The 7,033-nt window shown below is 40.1% G+C and overlaps 1 long non-coding RNA gene across 4 annotated transcripts; it reads left to right on the forward strand.

Annotated features, from left to right (window-relative positions):
- Positions 1-3,381: 3,381 nt before the first annotated feature.
- On the forward strand, positions 3,382-6,657 carry LOC143127594 (uncharacterized). 4 transcript variants are annotated; one of them, XR_012987654.1, is made up of 4 exons: positions 3,382-3,517; positions 4,835-4,954; positions 5,292-5,391; positions 6,332-6,657. It is a non-coding gene; the product is annotated as an uncharacterized LOC143127594 (long non-coding RNA). The 4 variants fall into 4 exon arrangements; XR_012987657.1 differs by having other exon boundaries at positions 5,292-5,387; XR_012987655.1 differs by lacking the exon at positions 3,382-3,517 and adding an exon at positions 4,100-4,370.
- Positions 6,658-7,033: the final 376 nt, after the last annotated feature.

The following is a 7,033-nucleotide window of genomic DNA, read 5'->3' on the forward strand; positions in this document are numbered from 1 at the left end:
TGCTGAGGAACTTCTACCACTGCACAATAGAGAGTGTCCTGACTTTTGGATGCACAGTATGGTACGCCAGCTGCACTGCAGCAGAGAGGAGACGATTGAACAAAGTCACCAAGACGGCTCAGTGGATCGTTGGTTCCCCACTCCCAAGTCTGGATGAGGTCTACTCGAGCCGTCTCCTCCAACGGGCCACAAAAATACAGAGTGATCCCACTCACCCAGGTCACTCTCTTTTCACCAAACTCCCGTCTGGCAGACTCAGTGTAATACAAGCCCGCACAAACAGACTCAAACACAGCTTCTTTCCCATGGCAGTGAACGGACTGCTGAACCATGAACATACTGCAATCTTATCTGCACTTTAACCTGTTGTTGTTTGTTGTTACTGATTTTTACACAGATTTTTACACAGATTTTTATACATATTCATTTATTTATACTGATCATAGCTGAGGGATTGCTGCCAAACTGAATTTCATTGTATCTTGTGTGCAATGACAATAAAGCTTCTTATCTTCTTATCTTATCTTATCTTTGTTTACATGACGAAAGAAAACCCCTTTTGTAGACCCAAGTACGAATGTTTACTCCGCTACACTAGATGGCGATATGCGCCCAAACGCCACACATTCTCCAAACTTTCCATATTAGCGTCATTAGCTTACTTGCTAGTGAAGTTTGCTTCATCAGTGTAACTAGTTAAATAGTTGACATTACTTGCTGAACATTTTGATACAACATTCTGGGGGATGTTAATTCTTACAGTAGCTTGTTAACTCTGGCAGAAGTCTCCGGTGTTCTTGCTCCAAGAAGTTTTATGTTGTAACCACAGGGTTGCAGCAACAGCACGTAGCCTAGCCTACAGGAAAGCTGATGCGCATGAACTCTTTTGGAATATTTTGAAAGTGTATTCTGTCTTCTCATTTTATCTTAGTTCTTATTTCATCCAAAACATTATAGTCTTGTCTTTTTTCGTCAACAATAATACATGTTAATATAGTCTTAGTCAGTGTTTCAGGACATTGGTGCAGTCTCGTCTTCGTCTTAGGAAAAAAGGTCGTTGACGAACATATTTCATCTCGTCTCGTCTGATGAAATTAACACTAGTGGAAAGTAATGAAGTACAAATACTTAGTTACACTTCAGTAGTAGTTTCAGGTATCTGGGACCTAGTTTACTTGAGTATTAATTATGACCGCCGCGCAGCGAAGCGGCGGTCATATAGGTTTAGTCAGATTTTTTATTTATTTATTTATTTTTTTCTTTTTTTTTCTTTTTCGCATGCCCAAATTTCCGTCAATGAGTCCCGGGACACTGAAAGACCGGGGTACACGAAACTTGGTGGGCATGTAACCCCACATGGATAGCATGGAACCATCGTTTTTCGTTTTGATCTGTAACCCCCCCGCTTGACTGGACCCCCCGAAAGGAGGGTAGGGCAGACACAGTTTTCTGTGAATATCTCGAAAACCGTGGGGTTTAGGAGGACCATTTTTTTTTTGTATGTTGATCTCAAGGGGCCATGTCAACCCATTCCATAACCACTCATTTCATGTATAGCGCCACCTAGTTAAACACAAAAAAGTAAAAATGAGGTGTTGTAATTGAAGGTATCTGTGAACTAACATAGTCAAAACTGCACGAAATTGGAAGTGTAGGATCATTATGACACCCTCTGTATGCACGCCAAATTTTGTGGAATTCCGTTCATGGGGGGCCACACAATAAATTAATTTATGTTACTATACACCAACTGGCCTGTAGGTGGCCGGAGACAGTTTTCTGTGAATATCTCGAGAACCGTAGGGCCTAGGAGGTCCATCTTTTAAATGTATGTTGGTCTTAAGGGGGCATGTCAACCCATCCCATTACCACTTATTTCATGTATAGCGCCACCTAGTTAAAAATTAAAAAGCAAAAAATTAGGTGTTTTCATCACAATATATCTGGCTGACAAGGTCAAAACTGCACGAAATTAAAAGTGTAGGATCATTATGACACCCTCCGAATGCATGCCAAGTTTTGTGTACTTTTGTTCATGGGGGGCCTTACAATAAAATAATTTATGTGTACATTTAGTGACATACACCAACAAGGATTCCCGGGACACTGAAAGACTGGGGTACACGAAACTTGGTGGGCATGTACCCCCACATGGATAGCATGGAACCATCATTTTTCGTTTTGATCTGTAGCCCCCCAGCTGGACTGGACCCCCCGGAAGGAGGGTAGGGCAGACACAGTTCTCTGTGAATATCTTGAGAACTGTAGGGCCTAGGATGACCATTTTCTTCCGTTTGCCTCCAGGGGTCATGTTAACCCATTTCATGTGCACACATGTGCACAGATACACACACACACACACATACATTCACAGTAATCATACGTATGACACATACTCACACAGTAGACATATGTACGCTTGCATGCACAGGCACATATGCAGGCACAAACACAAGTACGCACGCACACCCACACACACACACACACACTCACACACACTCACACACACACACACACACACACACACATAACATAAACATAACACAAACAATCAAGAATTTCTCAGAATTATAAACAGGCAAGATGGAGGTGGGGTTGTATAAAATGAATTTTACATGTGAAATCTATGAACTAATCATGTTTTGGTACTTGTTGTCTAGCAGATACCAGTGAGAATTGAGTGTGGATAATGCAATTTAGTGAGACAGTTAGAATCATATAGGCCTTTCAGCGTGATTTCTTTTTGTGGAAAAAATGTGCTGGACTGGGCGGCGGTCATATTTTGTACCGCTCTGCGGTACATCTAGTTATGACCACGATTGACTAGCGATTATTTTTTTTTTTTTATTTGAAATTCATCTTCAGTAATTTTGTGTCAATGATTCCCAGGACACTGAAAGTCCAGGCTGCATGAAACTTGGTGGGCATGTAGCCCCACAAGGATGACACGGAACCATTGTTTGTCATTTTGATCCGCCGCCCACCCGCCACACTGGTCCTCCCAGAAAGAAGGGTGGGCCGGACACCGTTTTCTGTGAATATCTCGAGAACCATAGGGACTAGGATTTTTTCACTCACAAGCAAGCAAACAAACACACACACACACACACACAGAAGCACACATATACACAAAAACAAACACACACTACACTGTAAAACCGAACAGTACAAGTAAAACAATGTTTTTGATTTGTAAACACTCAAAAATGAAAAAAAGTTAATAGTACTCTAATCGTCTGTGTTACTTGAACAAATTTGAACTTTTAAGTTGACAGCACTCATCCGCTTTAAGTCATTTGAAAAAATAGAAAGCGTGGGAAACTTCCCCACGCAAATTGTAGCAAATTTGTAGGCGGATCTTATACGTGGACCTTGTGTACAGCACCAACTAGCCAACGCCGAGTGACAAGCGACGCCGGCAACGGTCGACCACCAGATGACAAGAGACGAGAACAAGAGCGGTGAAAATAGACACGAGAGAGGAGACGACGAGAAGAGAGAAAACCCGCAATTAAACGTAAGTGGAAAAGTGAGGTGCTGACCCTAAAGCACGTCCTTTATCATATTGTTTAAAAACCCGAATGTTTGAAAATATTGTCTTAGGCTACATGACGTAACTTTATCCAGTTAGAACTAGCTAGCACTAGCAGCTAAGAATTTGGCTGCTGTATGCCAGCACTTGCTGGATCAGCCAGCGATCTAACTCAATTTGCCAATGTGAGTACTAAAAATATGAACTTAATATGAATATGAAATTAAACCCCGTTAGCACTATTTAACACAATAGCTTGGAAGTGCAAGCTTTGTGGTGCACTGCTTGATAACAGGGCACAGGTCCTGCAACATTATAGTTTACAGCATGTTAGCAATGTTTCCTCCATTAACGTTAGTCCTGTCATGTTACTGACTGTCTGCACATTTAAAGGGAAATTCCGGTTTTTAGCACTTTAAGGCCCTTTTCTGGTTTGTTTTGGATGAACCAGAGTGGTGGACACGACATTTTGACGATTGGTCCTGTCTCGACTTTTCTGACTCGTTTTGAATCGCCTTTTCACTTCTCAGGGTGGCTGGCAATGGGCATACTGTAGTAGGCTATACTCAAACATGTCCTAAAACAACCCTTAACGTTCGTTTTCAAAACTGTGCAACTCACCGAGTGGTTAGTGGAGTTCGTTGACTATTAAAAGCAAATATATCGGCGCAATGTATGATTCGTATTTGAACCTGAAGCATAGACAGTGGCGCAGCATGCAATGAGTCTTCCAACAGAAATCAATGGGATTTTACAAAATGCCAAATAAAAGACGACAGAAACTGTATTTCGCTAAGCTACTTGTTTTGGAACATCAACGAACACCACTAACCACTCGGTGAGTTGCACAGTTTTGAAAACGAACGTTAAGGGTTGTTTTAGGACATGTTTGAGTAGCCTACTACAGTATGCCCATTGCCAGCCACCCTGAGAAGTGAAAAGGCGATTCAAAACGAGTCAGAAAAGTCGAGACAGGACCAATCGTCAAAATTTCGGGGTCCACCACTCTAGTTCATCCAAAACAAACCAGAAAAGGGCCTTAAAGTGCTAAAAACCGGAATTTTCCTTTAAGTCAGTAGCCTAAATTCATTTGACACGGTCACACACAGTTCATGCTCAGTCAGAATGTGTATTATTCGCATGTCAGCTGTGTAGGTGAAAACAACCATTTAATGTGCAAACTGTTCTCGGCCATTTAAGGATGCATTTAAAGTGGCATTTAAAGCGACATCATGAGATGGTGGATTGTCCTAATAGAGATTGTCAGTATGTTCAAATGTGTATTCGTCCTTCAATTCACAGATTCAGAAGTTGATGCAAACAACATTGGCATTGAGAAGGAAGGAGATCATATCAGACGTCCTTCCCCGCAGACATAGCCTATTGGTTCGGTGGTGGCCTGCAATCATGTTGGAATCCCAGGTAAGCATTTCTTTTGTACAAATACTTGGAATAGATTCATTTCATGTGTGGTTCTGACCAAATGTGTTTTAAATCTTTACACTTACCCCCCTATTTTGAGTTTTTGCTCGAAATTGCACACCGCCTACTAACAATGGCCCTGTTTCCACATACTTTGACTTATATTCAAGTGCTTGACCCCCTTTGAAAGCAGAGGTCTTGTAGATTACAACTCCTCCATGGACTTAAGATAAAAAGAATGCTTTGGTTTTAGAAGCTGTACTATCAAAGAAAAGTAATCCTACTGAATTGCATTTTGTAGTTATTAACTGGCTTGACTCCATGTTTTCTCATGCAGGGATCCTCAGATGTAAATATCCGACGTGCTGTAGCGCTCCGTGGCCTTCCTTTCTACCTCCATGAGGATGATGCCACTTTTCTAAAGACATGGGATGTAAGTAAGTATGTTTTCTATTGACATGACAGTTAAAGCGTAACTGTGGCATTAAGCGACCCATGGCCTGTTGTTTCGAGGTCAACGCATGCTATTAGAATGAAAAACAATGAGAAAATTGAGTACAACATAAAGCAAATACTGGTCCAGCAGCTTAAATGGGTGGTTCAGGATTTTGGACATAGGACCTAATTTCCAAGTTAGCAAGTGTGATATTTCTCAGTGGAGACCGTTTTTAACACGTTTCATCCAGTCCTCGTCTATTCAGGCGTTATATTTATTTGCCTCGGTGTACTATGGAGTGGGTAAGACTGTTTTTAGTGGCAGGCTTACACATACTGTTGACTCGCGCCAGCCTAGCACCTGCGAACTCTGCAACTAGAAGGACTGGATGAAACGTGTTGAAAACGGTCTCCAACTTGTGTTTTTATCTTGGATCTTGGCACAAGGGATTATAACACCTAATCCTGTGTATTAATGTAATATCACACTTGGTAACTTGGAAATGAGGTCCTATGTCCAAAATCCTGAACCACCCCTTTAAACTAACCTAACAAGGCATTTGAACTGAACTGAAACTAAAGCCAAATTCCCTGGTAGGTTATCAATAGCTGCTGGGCCACGTCTACTCAGTCTATGTTGCACCAATTTTTTTAATTCTTTTAATTTTATTCTTACGAACAGCCATGACCTCGAACAACAGGGCTATGTGTCGATTAACGCTGGAGTTACATTTCAAGCTTTTGTTTTTCTGTTTGTTTTCCAAGAAACTCCAGGGAAGTTACTATTATTAGTATTATTTCAAGTAATTATTTCAATAATGCAACTGCCCTGGAAAAGTTTGAAGATAAAATGTTAAACTTAATATGACATGGTATCACTTGACATGTAATGCCAATTAGATATTCAATTAACACACAATTGTTCTTTGTTCATTTCTTCAGGTCTCTCAATCGGAGTTCCCAGATATTGAGGACCTTACTGTTGAACTCATTCTGATCAGCACGAACAGTGCAAATACATCCCTCTGCCCAAAGAAGACTCCTGTTGTTTTGGATTGAAATGATTGTTGAATTTCCTAGCATTGGTCAGGCATTTGTCATAAAGTATCTATCTATCTATCTATCTATCGATCTATCTATCTAGTCTTTATGCCCTTGATCTAAACTGTGTTTATTTGAATTTAGCCTCCACTACAGCCCTGTTCTGAACTCCAACCTGTATTTGTTTCCATGGTTTACATGAAAATAAAAGATTAAGAAGAATTTCACTGGCCTTTGTCAACCTTTTAATAATTTTCTTTCAAGTCCTTAGTTGAAACTAATCAAAATGGACAAGTTTGTTCAACTTTCTGGAAATTAAAACTTTTAAGTTTTAAATTTAATTTAAAGAATTGGTTGAAGCAAAATGAAATATTTCAGGCTGACATCAATAAATCCAATTAAGCTATCTAAGCTTAATTTGATTAATTACCGTGAACTCATGTAGTTGATGTTTCTTTAACTTAAAAAAACCTTGTTGAACACACTCAAAATTTGCTAGTGAAGACTAATTAAAAAAGGTAAGTTTCTTTGACTTAGCAAAACTGAGTTACTATTACTTAAATTTTTTTGTGTAATCGGTTTCACCAATTTTTTTGAGTTCAA

Source organism: Alosa pseudoharengus, unplaced genomic scaffold, assembly GCF_046254945.1.
Source record: "Alosa pseudoharengus isolate Yale_2024_CS ecotype anadromous, Long Island Sound unplaced genomic scaffold, YU_APseudo_1.1 YU_APseudo_1.1_scf_17, whole genome shotgun sequence".
Classification (NCBI taxonomy): domain Eukaryota; kingdom Metazoa; phylum Chordata; class Actinopteri; order Clupeiformes; family Clupeidae; genus Alosa; species Alosa pseudoharengus.